This window comes from Sinohyriopsis cumingii, chromosome 19 (genome assembly GCF_028554795.1).
Source record: "Sinohyriopsis cumingii isolate HCF-2022 chromosome 19, ASM2855479v2, whole genome shotgun sequence".
Lineage (NCBI taxonomy): Eukaryota > Metazoa > Mollusca > Bivalvia > Unionida > Unionidae > Sinohyriopsis > Sinohyriopsis cumingii.
In genome coordinates, this window is record NC_142979.1 from 59,106,915 (window position 1) to 59,122,513 (window position 15,599).

A 15,599-nucleotide genomic window follows, 5' to 3' on the forward strand; every position below is an offset into this window, starting at 1 on the left:
CGCGGATGTGAAATTAATTCACGCGTTAAATGCCATCACTGATAAATCTTTCAACGAAAAGTTAGCTAGCTGGTTAATAAAATCCGCGATGAAAGGTAAATTAGCGCTAGGTGCTGGTATATAATGGAGTCGATTTATTATTCCCCAAAAGGATATTGGAGAGGTAGCGCAGCAATTAGTAAACTCGCTGAAACAGCAAAAGTTACGCGAACTACTGCTAAAAATTGGTTATCCCGACAGGCAATATGGCAAATTTATCTACCGCGTCCTAAACAAATTTACTTTGCACATTTTGATGTTAGTGTACCAAATGAAGTTCATCAAGCCGATATATTATTTCTGCACATGATACTATTAAAATCCGAAGACGTCAAAACACATACAAGTACACGTTAACTGTAGTTGATGTTGTAAGTAGATATAAAGATGCAGAACCGCTACCAACGAAAACAGCGTCTGAGGTTGCTTCTGCGTTTGAACGAATTTATCAACGAGGACTTGGACCACAAGGTGGTCTGCGATGGCCACAGCTGCTACAAGTTGATCCTGGCAAAGAATTTCAGGGTGCAGAATCATCGCTGATGAAGCAACATAACGTCACCATCAGACGAGGGCATACTGAAATTCATCGTGATCAGGCAATTGTTGAGCGATTTAATCGAACACTTGCTGAGCGGTTATTTGGATATCAATACGCGAAGGAATTCGTTCAGGATAAGAGATCGCGCGAATGGGTTGCAAGATTACCAAGTGTGATAGCTGCGCTAAATAATGAAATAACTCGAACAACCAACATGAAACCTGCCATCGCAATCACAAAAAAATATATACCTGTACAACGTGATTCTTCAGCACAACCAATATTAGGTAATGTCACTGTGAGATATTTATATGAACCAGGTGAACTTGAAGGTGGTAAACGAAGAGCGACTGATCCTATCTGGAGCATCACCACACACAAGATATCAAGTATAACAAGATCTACTGGTAGACCAGCAATCTACGGGCTGGATTCAACTGCTCCTCAACGTGGATTCACACGTGAGCAATTACAAGTAATTCCCGAGGACACACAATTACCACCCCGATCACTTAACTAGCGCTGGCGCCTCTACGTCGATTACACTCAAGACAGGTCAACATCACATTATCACGTGTATGACCATGACTGTTATCTTTTGTATCTACGGTAAATTGTCTTGAATTTTTATTCGAATACTGCCATAGCATTATACAATTACAACTCGCACAGTGATTATTCTGCTGTTGTTTTAGTGTCATGATAAATTCAACATCAGGGTCGAAATCGCGATTATTTTTTTTTTGTCACTGTTTGCAAACGGTTAGTTTTCTTTTTATTATGTCGCTGTTGCTTTCATGGCTATCAGTTATTAACTCTTCCAGGACAATTCTTCGCAGTTGAGGTATTCTTCTGACTCTGGACACAGCCAAGTAGACCAAGTTTGACCATTCGATTCGATCATCAACGATCCAGACAGTTGTATCACTGACAGTCAGTCCTTGAGATGAATGAATTGTCATTGCGTATCCTAGCGTCCACGGTGATTTATTCATTTTTAGTGCGTCTTTGACAACATTGACATCAACTGTGACAATATCATTCAATACTAAATTTTGTTTCTCTGTTTTTCCAGGAATATCAACATCTATATTCTGTAACCGCGTATCAGCTGGTCTATAACATAACGGCACTGACAACATTGGAAATTTCTCCCGCTGTAATTGAAATAGCTGCTGTTGAAGTGGTCTCTAACTATCTTTCTACTTGCCACTATCAAATCATCTGGTTTCCACGCGCTCCAAAAGTCGCTCATTGAAGTTTCAGGAATCATCTCGCGTATGATTTCGCATTGAATTTTATTCGGTTGTAATCTGATTAATGTTTTAAATTCCTTCAACGCTGCATCAAGTGCTCTACGATCATCAGACACTTCTTCAACGTAGTCAACAAAATCTTTTAACCACAAATGCGTAGATGGACCAACAAGCGGAGGTGGCTGACCGTGATCGCCGCACATTATCACTGCGGTATTCGCTGTTAGTAGCCAGCCCAGAAACAATTTTAATATATCTAACGGTACCGTACATATCTCATCCCAAATTATTTTCCGGGGAATATATTTTGTTCCCATTCGATCTGACGTCCATACACCACCGCTGTATTTGAAAAAGCTGTGCCAAGTGCAGGAATTAACTCCTCGTTGTTTCATCTCCCTGGCGAGTCTGTGTGTGGGTGTTAGCACAATGATATCTGAATTTCGAAATAATTCAATCACTCGAGTTGTCTTACCAGACCCGCCCGGTCCGTTCAAATAAACAGTTTTGTGTCTAGTGATTGGATCATACACAGATGGTGCGTTCGACATTTCTGATAATTCTGATTTACAATAATCATCCTTAATCGTAACATCAGCGGATTCACAATATCCATGTAACATCTCCGCTTTTATTCTCCACGAACTCCATGATTCGTCGCTGCTTGTAAAACGAGCCAGTGATTCTGAGTATCTGCTACTGATATAAAATGAATCCGTTGCAACTCTAACTGCGGTGTCAGGAAATCGATTTATCATTGATAGCAAATTTATAGAAACATAAGCCAGCATCGAAGATCTTAAATGTGTGTATTGAGGTGACTCTCCGTCGATATAACTTACAACTGTACCCAACTTTTCTCCGTCGGACAAGTAATCATCCTCCCGATTACAAAATATATTTTTCGCGGTGGAATCGGCAATTATAAATTTTAATTCAGCATCATCGATAATCAATCGTGAGTGATGTAGTTTATGATGATATGCGCCACCTTGAGTAAATTTACCGACTATTCTTCGTCCGAGATCTTTTGCTGTTTTTTCACTATTGCTGAGTTTAATCTTAAGAACTTAAGGAGCCTCACCGACAATGACATCCATGGGAGTATTTGGACTCTCTCGTGCATACTCGCCAATGACATCGTCTACACTGATACGCTCCGGTGTTGGTAACCAAACTAAAGTCTGCGGTCGATATGATATGATTGCTTCACTGACCGTCAACGATACCAGTATTCGGCTGTCGCGCATATATCGCAATAACACTGTTGGCGCCCAGCGTTTTTCACTAAAGTGTCTGCCAAACCAAACATAACAGCACGGATGAAGCTTTTCCGCAAATTTAAACGATGTCACACGAGCAAATCCTGTCAGGGGAAAATCGGGTAAAGGACCGTTTATAGCAACTCGTGTCATCGAATTCGTGGGATGTCCAAATCGCTTAAAGTATTCGCTGCACTCGCCCATCCCGAGAAAGCTTCCCGGGTAGCATACAATCATATCCACGGAAATCATACTGCGGCGGTCATACCGGGCATTCCACAGCCCGCCATGCCCATACTCGACACAACTCAATTGTATGTCCGAGAGAAACTCACTTCGGGTTGGCCTCCACGAATTTCTTTCTCTGGCAGCGTGAGCGACAACACTCGGAACTGTAAAACAATTAGTTAATAACTGCTCAGTGTTTTATGAATATTTCTCTGCGAGTTTTTTCATTTGTTGTTGCACAGACTACGTCCGGTATAATTCACCGTTGGGTGTTACAAATTGATCATACTCGCCATCTTCGGAACTTTTAAACAACCACATCGACACAGGGTCGTTGCTGCTTATCTGCTTGATAGCATCGAATATGTTTCCCTGATAATATTTCACAACACGATCCCGCAGAAATATCGTAACTGTGTTAGCCCAAGCTTGAGTGTTATGGTCAATGATATTCATTGGAGCTCCGTTTTGATTATATTTCGATTTGTATAATACTTCCTTTGTTATCGTTGTTACGGTTATGGGAAATCTTAATGCTTTTTCTAGCTCGGCGACATCGTTTATTGAGACTCCTGTGTGTTTGACTCGCTCCGCCCACGCTGCTATCTTGGAATATCTTAACGCAATTAGACCGTTTCCGCGCATCGCTATTTTTAAAATGTTCCATTACTCGCTCGGCTACACAATTCAGCGCCAACGACGAAGTCGTCCTCATCGGGGTGAGTTTATCAATTTTTGGTTTTTTTATCGGATAGATTCCATAAATGACCGCGGTCACCGGGTACGCTCTCGCGTAATATGGTTTATCAATCCCGGTCAGCGCTCCTGGTCTGGAATCGCTACTTAACAGAATGGTCTTTCCGCTAGCAAGAACAGGATCACGTTTATCACGGATAATCCACATATCGGAATCTGCTTGCACAATAAATTTTATTCTGAAAAAATATTTCCAATTATCAAATCGATAATTGTTTTCGCCCGTGCATTATTCATTGTAGCATCAATGACTTCGTCAGCGACATTGACTTCGTCAACGACACCTTCAGTGTTGCGTATAATTTTAAATGACGACCACACGTGAGATGCACCGTCGTCGCGGAATTCTTTTTTGGCATTCCTGATAATATCAAACAGATCAGTCAGGGCTCGTCTCCGCGAGTCAGGGGTTAGTCTGTCAAGATCGAATCTGGAAGCTTTCCCGGTGCCAGTGGCGGATAATCTTTCAAACTCCTCCATATTATATTTAAGACAAACATTTAAATAAGAAAATATTATATATAGAATGAACCGGTGCAAGTGGTTTCAAGTTGGATCCGTAACTGTTTGTAATAAACTCTGCAGAGGTGAATTCTGCGGGAACCATTCCCAAAGCGTCCGAAGGGGAAGTTTAGGGCAAATTCCATGTCTGCGATGTGGTGTTGGGGTCAGGGGTAAAACACTGTTGTGTGCGGATTGCGCAGGAAAACGATACCGTGAACTCAAGCGATATTATAAAAAAAAAAAATAACGACCTTGCGCTGAAATCCGAGCGTGATTATATAACTAAGTTTTTAGACAAATTATAAATTAGACAAATACATTATTATATAAATGAGCAAAGAATTTATCTCGCATCCTATCATTGATAACTACGAAGCGAATCGTGAGGGAATAGTTAGGCACTGTAGATTGAAAAAACCAGTTGGTGTTGTTAATACTTCTGGTTATCTTAGATTCAACACTGGAAAAAAAAGTATCTTAATCACAGGTTCGTGTTCGAGTGTTTCTTTGGAGAGATCAAAGACGGTCTTGTGATCGATCACATCAATGGCGTGACAACCGACAACAGTTTATCCAATCTGAGGGCTGTGACGCAAAGCCAAAATTGTAGGGTTGGCAATACTGGCCGTAGCAATAAGAGCGCCAAGAGAGTTGTATCCATGAACTTACATACGAATGAAGAAATAATATTTCAATCGATGAACTCAGCTGGCAAATATTTTGATATTTGTGTACCCTCAGTACGAAAAGTCGCAGAAAAAATATACAAGTCTTCCATCTCAAAAACATATAAACACAGGATTGTTTTTCATTATTTACTTCTCTAAAATCCGAGGATTCCCAATGGGAGATAACTCCGTTAAGCATATCTCATGCAATGAGTTCCCTCCCTTTGTCAAGGTGATTGCGCAACACTCCTTGAGATTGTGCAATACCCGAGCAGTATAACAATTGAATCACAGTCTATAACACTTCCGCGTTTACGGGTATTTTTCAAATTCTGTGTTAAAATTTAGATTCGCTGTTTAAAATCCAGTTCAGAACTTAAATTTAGATCCAACTTAAATTCCAGTTCTGAATTTGTTAACTCGTTGTCAGTAGTTACCTATATGATAATTTTTAAATCCAATATTATCAGATTAGATAGTGGCAGAGTGGTAGCGCGTTTGACTCTCGTCCCGACTCTATCAAATGCCATGTTCGAATCTCGTCACGGACATACTGTCGACGGTCCCAATTTATAGGGTTTTATAATAAAATGGGGGCTCCAGCAGGGACCTTGTGTACATATCTCCTCCACGTCTAATCGTGGGGGTGTGTTTTACCCCCGGGAATTCGATTTGGGGGGTATGTACATGGAGCTCCCAAAAATAAACAGTAGCCTTGGATGTATAAAGCTCTACGGTCAAAAAGAATGTGGCTAAAAGAACCGATCACGAGGATGCAGAGAAGCTATCAGAAAAGCTCTATAAGACTGAGATAAAAAAAATCTGAAAGATAAAAAAATCACCTTGACAAAATCAAGGAAGTAAAAAATCTAAAGTCTGAAAGACCCATAAGCCAATGTAAGACCAACCGCTCATCAATGGCTACTGTTTATTTTTTCTTTTAAATATATGAATTACGAAAATATCAATGATGTGATTGTTGCTATTGAAAAATTAGAAAAGCGCAGATTTAATATATCACTAAATTCTGAAACAATTATGCCTGATTTTGAATCATTACATGAAGCTAAATGCGCAGGGAGTTATATTCTTCCTGCTCAGTATCGGTTTATAAAAAGAATTCAAAATAATTTGTATAAATCGCTGGCTACAGTAGAAGAAGCACAAATACATGAATTTGTTTCATTTTCGTGCAATTGAAAAGATTAGGCTGAAATTAGCTCAAGAGCATGAAACAAGGAAGATAATAAATACTCGGGTAAGGAAGTTAAAGGATTGTATGTCCGCTGACGAAGTCAATGACAAAATCAAGGACGAAGTCAAGCAAGTAAATACCTCACCTTGATGAAGTCAAGGATGAAATCAAGGATAAAGTCAAGCATCAAGGAAGTAAATATCTCACGCTGATTTACTTAGAAGTCAAGTACTTTTAAGTGAAAGTAAAAAAAAAACGGTATATTTTTTTTTACTTCCTTGATAAATCAAGGCGATTTCATCAGCGTGATAGTATTTCCCTTAATCGGTGGGGTTTAATGCAGGAGTGTGGATAATTGAGAATTTGATCTCTGTCGCATACAATTGAAATAATATGCTCGCGTCTGAGACTATCTAACTGTTGCTGCGTTAATAAGAAGTCTTCGCCTCCGTATTCGTCAATAATGAATTTAACGTTAATTTCTTCTTGTGCAAATGCAGCCCTAACTGCTTGCTCGAGCGCTTGTTTGTCATACACGAAAACATCTGTGTGGTGGTACATATTTCAGATTTATATAAATCTAATCTAATCTAAGATCTAAATACGCGTATATACTCGAGGATTTGATGTATACCGCAATGCGCGATCACAATATGATCTTTTTTTAATACTTGTAGTTGCGTATCAGTCAGTATAAAATCGTCATTGCCGTATACATCAACAATTATTTTTTCCGGGGTACCTTTTTCCCGCTGGCAGCTTTATCAAGAAGTTCTTTATTATGTATGAAACATTTCACACGGTGATACATTATATAATACTTGCTTGATTAATTGTCAGTAAAAAAATATACTTTTTTTGCTTTTTACTAAATTCGCATGATTTTTACTAGTAAATACTCTATAAATTTCAGTGAATTTGTCAGTGTTGCAGAAAATTAATTTTTTACTGTAAAACTGAAAGTCGTTTTACGATTGAAAATCCTAGGATTGGAAGTCTATGACTTCACCAGGAGATTAATATGTGGTGTTTCATCTCGAAAATCAAGAAGATTCCCACGCTGGTCTGTCAGCGCGAAATTTATTCTGGTCAGCCACGGATTATGACATCGTAGATAGACCGGATTGATCGGCTCTTGCACAATCAGAAATCCAGGCGGTACATCTTTCGGAGTAAATGAATAAAGAACAAATCCGTGCTGAGCTTGATTTGATACTGTCGTGTCCGTGCTGTAACTGCCATCAATGACATCACACACAAGATTGACCGCGACCACTTCGGTGATGTTTACGACACCCGGGGATACATGCCGGCCTTCTCCGGTTGGGCTATTGTTGTGTCTGAGAATAGTTGACTCCGGTATTGTTCGCCTGTGCTGTGCGAGTATGTCGTCAAAGAACTCATTGATGATTTTGGTGGTGGATTTTTTTTAGTTCGTCTGCGTTGTGCCAGGGGAATTTATAATTTGGCAATTCAGCTTCTGTTATTTTGTAATAATCGAGAAATCGTTGTTTATTGACAAGAGTTTCATCGTTAATTATTGCTTGAATTAATCGCCGGTGATAATATTCCATGTCTGATACAAGCTGATTTAATATTTCAATTTGTTTAATGAGTTCAACGCGTGAACTTGTTATATCAAAAAGATGTTCTTGGAAATATTGCCGTAGTCGCGTTAGTTGTGTTTCATGTTCCTGATTAATGTTTTTAAAATGATTAATAATTATACTTAAATTAAGCGCATAACCCTTTCCTACGGGAGACCATACTATATCATCCTTGCTGCGAAACATAAACCCCGGCAACTTTGATCTTTTTATATCAAGTAGGTCTTGCTTGTGCGATGGATGAACTTCGTGATATGATTCTTTATCAGTGACATAGTCAGATCTCTCAGGTGTTGGCGGCATTGGTCGTGCCGGCGGAGCAACTTCAGGCCATCCTAACACTGTTCTGATCGAACTCTGATATATATCCACGGCGTAGTCTGCGATGCTTATTTCGATCGCGGATGACAGCGTTGGCTCACGAACAGTTATTGCTATTTTGGATTCCTTTGTTGCAATATTTTTTATAAGACGTTATAATTCTTCATTGATTTCTTCGATTTGATAAGACCCGGTTGGTAACCCAATGACGTTCCAGTCTGGCGTGCCGTCGGGTTTATTTTTATATGTAAACACAAACGAATTATTTGCTGGTAATCCACCAAACGACGCTGACCTGATATTGGGCCAACTGTGATATACTTGTAATTGTGCTAACGCGATCTCGCTTACTGGAATCGCAGTTGGAAAATTAATACTGAATTCTGGCTTAGTTGAGGTTACTGTTAACAAAGATGTTCGCGCCGGGCTTGTATTTGCAACTATCTGTTGAAGTAATTCCCTTGACATTGTTATTTATCTGCCGTCGTTTCAAATCGAAGTACTTTGTACTCCGAGTGTAGTCGTTGTACATCTTTGCCATTTGCGCGAATTCGGAATCTGATATTGTTGTATCGTCAAGACTGGATGATATCAGCGACGACAATTTCGAGTAGGCGCTCGTGGCCGCGCTGTTTAACTTTTCATACTCGTGCAATTTTGTTAGCGCGCACGAGGATATTTTTTTCGCGATAATATTAGCAACTCCTGCAATTGTCGCTGATGTTGAAACTGTAATTGTGACCACAGCGGTAGCTGTGATTGCAGTTGTCACTGGTGTTAACGCTGATAATAATACTCACGTGGATGCAACTACCGCGGATACCAAATATACTACTGTGTCTAACATGGTTACACGCCGTTTGTATTTTTTTACCTTTGCTGTGCATTCGTTGATGATATTTTTTAACTCTGACTGCCATTCGCGTACTTGATCATATCTGTATTGTTGCGCTGTCGTTGACTTCGTCATTGTCTTCGTCAGGGAGGCCATTCTATTATTTTACGCAGTAACCAATTGAGGCGTTTCGGCTACAAATTCCAAACACCACCAGTAAGATGTTGCGGTTAATTTCTTGTCGGCGGATTCCAGTATAAATGTTTCTTCGGTTCCGCTATTTAATATGATGGTCACAACCCCGGAATACTTGTCGGTGGAATGTCGCCAGGGGTATGTTGTGAAGATTTCAAATTGAGCGGCACTGAACACAGACAGCCAGTACACTCCAGTGACAGTTGCTGTATATTTGATAGTATTATTTTGTCGAGACCATGTTGCAAATCCAGATGATACCGTGTACACGTTGTTGATAATATGCCAGGCAGTTACTCCAGATGGGATTTTAATCAAACTGGTTTTGTTAACGATCTCAGGAATCCCCGATACGATATCCTGATGTGTTTGTTTGATCGTGTCAATGTTGATCTTGATATCAGAAAGCTTCATATCGACGGTGAGTGGAGCACCAAAGAATTCCTCTGCGGTTTCATTAGTTTTTCTAAAGTTTCTACGGAGATTTGTAAACGCGTTTACATGAACATCAGACTCGGCCCGCAACGTTGTTAGTTTACCGTCAGTGGCGCTAGCGCCTGTGTCAACATATTGTTTATTTGCAGTATCTTTCGGGGATGTTGGATCCGCTAAAACGGTTATTTTATTGTTGTCGAGATTGAGTCCACCTGTCATTGTATCACCGGTATTTTTTAAACGAGTAACGAGTATGTCTCCGACGGTTGTAAATAGCGCGCCAACATATTGTTTGTTTACGGCATCTTCCGGCGATGTTGGATCTCTTAAAACGGTTATTTTGTTGCCGTTCATGCTGAGTTCGCCTGTCATTGTATCACCGGATTTATTTACACGCTCCTGTAGATCTGACTGGAACGCCCCCCGCAGTGTCGCAATTGACATCAGCGAATCTCTGATTTTTCCACTGTCAGTGAACACAGGGATGTTACCCGGAGTAGCTCCAATAACCCTACGAATTATTTCATGCCATTTGATATCACTGGATTTTAGTTTTCCGTGCCGGTCCTGAAAAATAACAACCTCATCTGGGTCTATCCCGGTCAGACTTAAAAGAGTATCGATTTCATCTTTGGTCGCATATTTTGATAAATCCACAACGGTGCGCTTCACTTTTCTGTTGTGGAGAGATCTTCCGTAGATATCAACCATTATTTGATAGGAAACTGTTTAAATCGACCCGCGGTATAGTCGTGCACAACTTTGTGAGGTGGTTTGGTTGACGCTGATATCGCATCAAGAACATTCAATACTTGCTGGCCACATATCGGAGGATCGGTCAGTGTCTGTGTTGGCAGCGTTGAGTACCAAACGTTCCCTGACTTTGTCGCGGGGACGTCTTTTGTATATCGGAGAAATTCAACTGGCGGTGCTAACCCATACGAATCAAAATAGATAATTCCACGCGGATCGATCGCGTAAGCAATCCAGTGAGTTCCTGGACCATCGCTGTTATCGAGATTAATAATTCCGGTTTCTGGATTATTCGGTTGTCGTGGTAGCTGATCTCGCATAAAGACGCCTCTGAAATTTTTTATATTTAATTGTTTAACAGCATCAAGCAAATCAAACTTGGACATCGGTGTGTGCAATACTTTGTATTGTGTCAGAACCGTTTTGGGTACCATGATGGCGGAGTTCATGGAAGTCTTAGCCCTCGTCCCTTTTTTTGTATCCTTTCCCTGTCGCCTTTTTCAGTGCCATTCCAGCAGCGGTTCCAACAGCTCCTAACGCGGCGGCTTTAGCAACAGCTGGGGCAGCAGCGGCTATCAACGCTGGTATTTCCGCGAGAAGAGGAAATATACCGCCAGTCTTAACCATATTTTTGACAGCTGCAGGAGAGAAATCAAGTTGAGCTCCAGTTTTCGCCTGCTTTGCTTTATTAAAATGGGTAAGTTGTGTTTTAGTTAATGACAGTTTGTTTGGACCGCCATTAGCGATTTGATCGTGTTTTAAAGTTATTTTTGTCCCACATCTGCTTGTGTGTTCCGATTGTAATTTCTTAGCCTGACCAGGAGTCAGAGTGACATTAACGTGACTGTATGACATTTCTTATAATCTCACGATTGATCTAATTGTCTACATGTTTTCTACTGGCGCATCAATGACTCTCATTCGACCGCTAATACCTTCAAGTAACATTGGTTTATCGGAGAGTATGACCGCGATTGCTCTGTAATCCCCGTGAACAACTGGAGGACCAACTGCGGTAACTGGTAACTCGCCAACACGAGCTCGAAAGTGAATATCAACAACAGACTGTTTGGACAGGTCAAGATGCTTCAGCGAAAAGTAATAAATCGGGTACAAATGTGTAAAGTCAAGTTGTGATATTTGTGTGCCAGTGTCTATGTTTAGGTTGCTCGCGAGGAATGTCAACCAGCGATGATATGCGCTCGCCACGTGGTTATTTGTGTAACTCAGTGATATATCTTCGGATGGTTCTTGCTGACCGTTTATTCTCAGCGAAACCTCAGTGACGCTAAGTTTGTCAAATATCATATGAGACCTTAATTGATTGTTTATCCGGGAAACATCCTGCAGCGCAATAAAGATATGTCGCGGCGCAGAAACTCCCTGTTGTGATGCTATATGCCAAGTAAATACGTCCCTGACTCGACTTGTGACAGCGTCTGTGGTTGTTGTAAGCCATGACATCAGCGCTTTACCACCTTGGTTCATAAAAGAGAGCAGCCGCGGTTCGTCTGTGACTGATGGAGTTAACACTGGCATCCACAATGAAAGTTTTGTTAGTGTTATCATACCAGGATCAGCCGCACCAGCTCCTCGCCAGATCGCATCGTTGTCGTGGCCTTTTCTGTGAAGCATAAATGTGTGTTTGGCTCCAAAGATGACCCTTCGGTAATCTCTGCAAAACCCAAAAATGTGACTGAGTGGAATCGCGCATGAGAAATTTCTGGTATCCCCGGACAGCATTGCTTGGCGTGTTGAAAATCCCAAGTTGTAAGTCGCGCTATCACCTCGTACAATATCAAAAGCAGCACCTGGTCTAGCTTCGTGTTCAGGACCAGCAGCAACTGGCTGTGGATCAGATGCAGTATTTTGTGGTGTTCGTATTTTAGCATACCTGATATGATGAGCGTTATCGGTGACATCCTTGGCAAACATCATTGATGGACCGGATGATCTCGTGAAGTCGTCAGAATATCTCGCCAGACCAATTATTGTTGTGGCAACATCGAGGTCGTTCTGAATTATTTCGATATTTTTCCCATCAATCATATACGCGGCGCTATCAAACAACGCCATAATCCCGTTGTTGACAAAACCAACTCTGTCATTGGCGCCGTAGTTAGTACCATTTGCCTTTGTAAGTGTGCCTTCTACTTCGATAAACGCATCAGCTGGCAAGATATATCTACTTGTGTCGTGAACCTGAAGTTCAATACGGCCCCGTTGATTTGGATCTCGTGCATCGTAGGAATAAAATTGATAATCACGCACCGATTTGTCTCGCTCAACCGGCTCATCTATGTTGAACGCTGGATCGGATATCAGTTTGAACATTTTATACTACTGCGTGTGATTTCAAATGGACGATCCCGCTATCAAATTTGCTGTAATATTTCGCTGAATGTCGGATTCCAGCGCCGCTAGTTTTTGATTTGCAGCTTGGTTTATTATGCTACTAACATCCGCGGGCATGGTTTCTGTGGTTGGTAATTTCACCGGTGCACGCTGAGGTTTACGCGCTATTAGTCGCGCTATTCTCTCTTCGATTGCCGAGAGCGCCTTGCCAGCAGCGCCAACAATTGCACCAGGAGCTTTTTCACTAACAACATTAATGGCTTTCATCGATAGCTGCTTTGCAAGTGGACCCAACTTTGGTGCCAATCCCGCAAATAATCTCTGAGCTGAATCGCCAAGCCCGTCTCCGTAAGTCGCTCTATAGATTGGTAATCGTGAGTTTACTGCGCGGATCTGTGCGGTTGTGTGTCTGTTATATATGACCATGTTATGCTATTGCCATGTGTCCAATCGCAGTGATTTTAATCACGATTGACCTTAGTCACTGTCAACGAGCTCATCGACGAGTTCTTGATATATGTGAGCGTCCATTATACCACCTTGAAATAATCTCCGGCAAATATCAGAGGCTTCATTAATTATTTCCGGCGAGTTGTTTCCGGCACGTCTTCCTCCGATGAGGACTTCTAGCCGAGACACATCATTGAAGATATTATCAGGGCAAGGAATTCTATAGCCACTACCAGTAGGCGGTGGCTGTTGACTTCGTAAGGTAGAAGTAAGAACAGGTTGAGATTTGCTTACCCGAGCTCTATGTTCCTTCTCCTCCTGCTGAATCTGTTTAAAGGATTTTCGACGGAAAGGAGATGGTGCCTGTTGATCAGATAGTTCAGACGGACCAGAAGATGGCTGTTGAGCAGATAGTTCAGACGGACCGGGATCAGGAAATGTCTGTTGCGAAGGCAACAGACCATAAGATGAGAGATAAGATATTAGAGAAGAGTCAGACTGTAGCGAAGGAGGAGATGGCGGCGAAGGCGGTGGATCAGGTGCATCCACGTGTGGCACTATTATGACATTTGATGTTTTCTTGGGTCTTCCTCGTTTTTTCTTCTCTGTCTGTTGTAACTGCGCAGGAAGTGAAAGGTCTTGTGGCTGCGGATCAGGTTGACGTTTTTTTGCCAGTTGTTTTTGCTCTTGTGCTAATTTTTTCTCCTGCTATGCTAATTTTTTCTGCTCTCGTATTATTTTTTGCTGTTTCCGCTTTTCCGCCAGTTGCTGCTGACGTATTATTTTTTGCTCTTGGGTTTTTTGTTTTTCCAGTTCTTTTTTCTCTTGCTGTTCTTTTTTTTCTTGTTCTTGTTGCTCGTCATAACTTTTCATTCCGCTGGCAAAAAATGGATAACCAACATCTGACTTATCTATGGTATATTTATCCGTGGCTATTTTGTACAACCAGTCGCCCCAATCTTTTTTCTTCACATTTTTGGCATACTCAGGTTTTAAATATTGATCTCGTCGGCGAAAACTTTCGGCAGCAAACTCACCAAACAGACCACTACTATAAGGATCTGTCGGCTTAAATTTCTCAATTTCTTCCATACCCCCGGGAGTAAATCTCGATTCAAGATCGATCATTTTTCGCCTGACAGGTCCAGATTCTTCTCGCAATATTTGAGCAAGATTTCTTCGCTCTTCGGGGCCCCTAATAGCAGTTAAAACCTGTTCAGTGACCGCAGTAACAGGCTTAAATAATTCTTTTGTTTCTATTGCGTACTCAGCTTGTGCTTGCTGTTGTGATTGAATGTCTCTTTTAAACTTTCCCTTCACTGGAATATATTTGCTAAGTGCTTCTGCTCGCTCCCTAGACAGCCTGGCTGTGTAAGATTCCGAGTGTACCATTATTTGGTATAAGTATTTTTAATTTATATCCTCGAGTTGGGTTAGATACAATTTTTAGTTGAATTTTTAATTCACAGCAGCAGAGGGGGCGACGACAACGAGTTGGGTTCGTCGCGTAAACCAAAACCCCCATCGAAACAAAAAAAAAAAATCGTTTAGAACGCAGCGATAGCAAAGTTGGGCCTTTCCCCGGCAATTATCGTTACCCTCTAATTGACTTCTTTTCTCGATTCGATGGAGGCCTTATTTTAACATTTGGAACCCTCTATAAGCTTGTAGGGTTCGCCCCCTCTGCTGCTGCTGGTGAACTACAAAGAAAAGTTTAATTCATTTTGTAACAAATCGCAGAATTCAGTTAAATTTTGGTATCGGAACGTTTTGACTTACGAATAGCTTTACTGACTTGACTACGTTTCGGTGTTCATGTGTACATTTTGATTATTAGATTTCGATCAAGGTACGTCTTGACTCTAGAACCGCACACTGTCAAGGTATTCCTTTTCGAAGGTAAGTAAATCTTGCGTGTAGTCTGAATGCAAGAATGCCTAGGTGTATACTGCTGTCGGGCATTTCTGCGCACCTAAGGTTTTCGTTTCCAATACTGAAGCAAAACGCGTACCGAATTACAGCGATTGACAAAAATAAAAAAAATTAAAATACAGCAACGCTTACCATTTGAAAAGATGTAATTGTCACTAGAATATTCTGTTCAAAGGGCCCCGAGTGGCCGAGTGGTCTAAAGCGCTCTCCGTTACGGATCACTGCCATCTCACCTGTGTCTGCGTGGGTTCGAGTCTCGGATTCAGC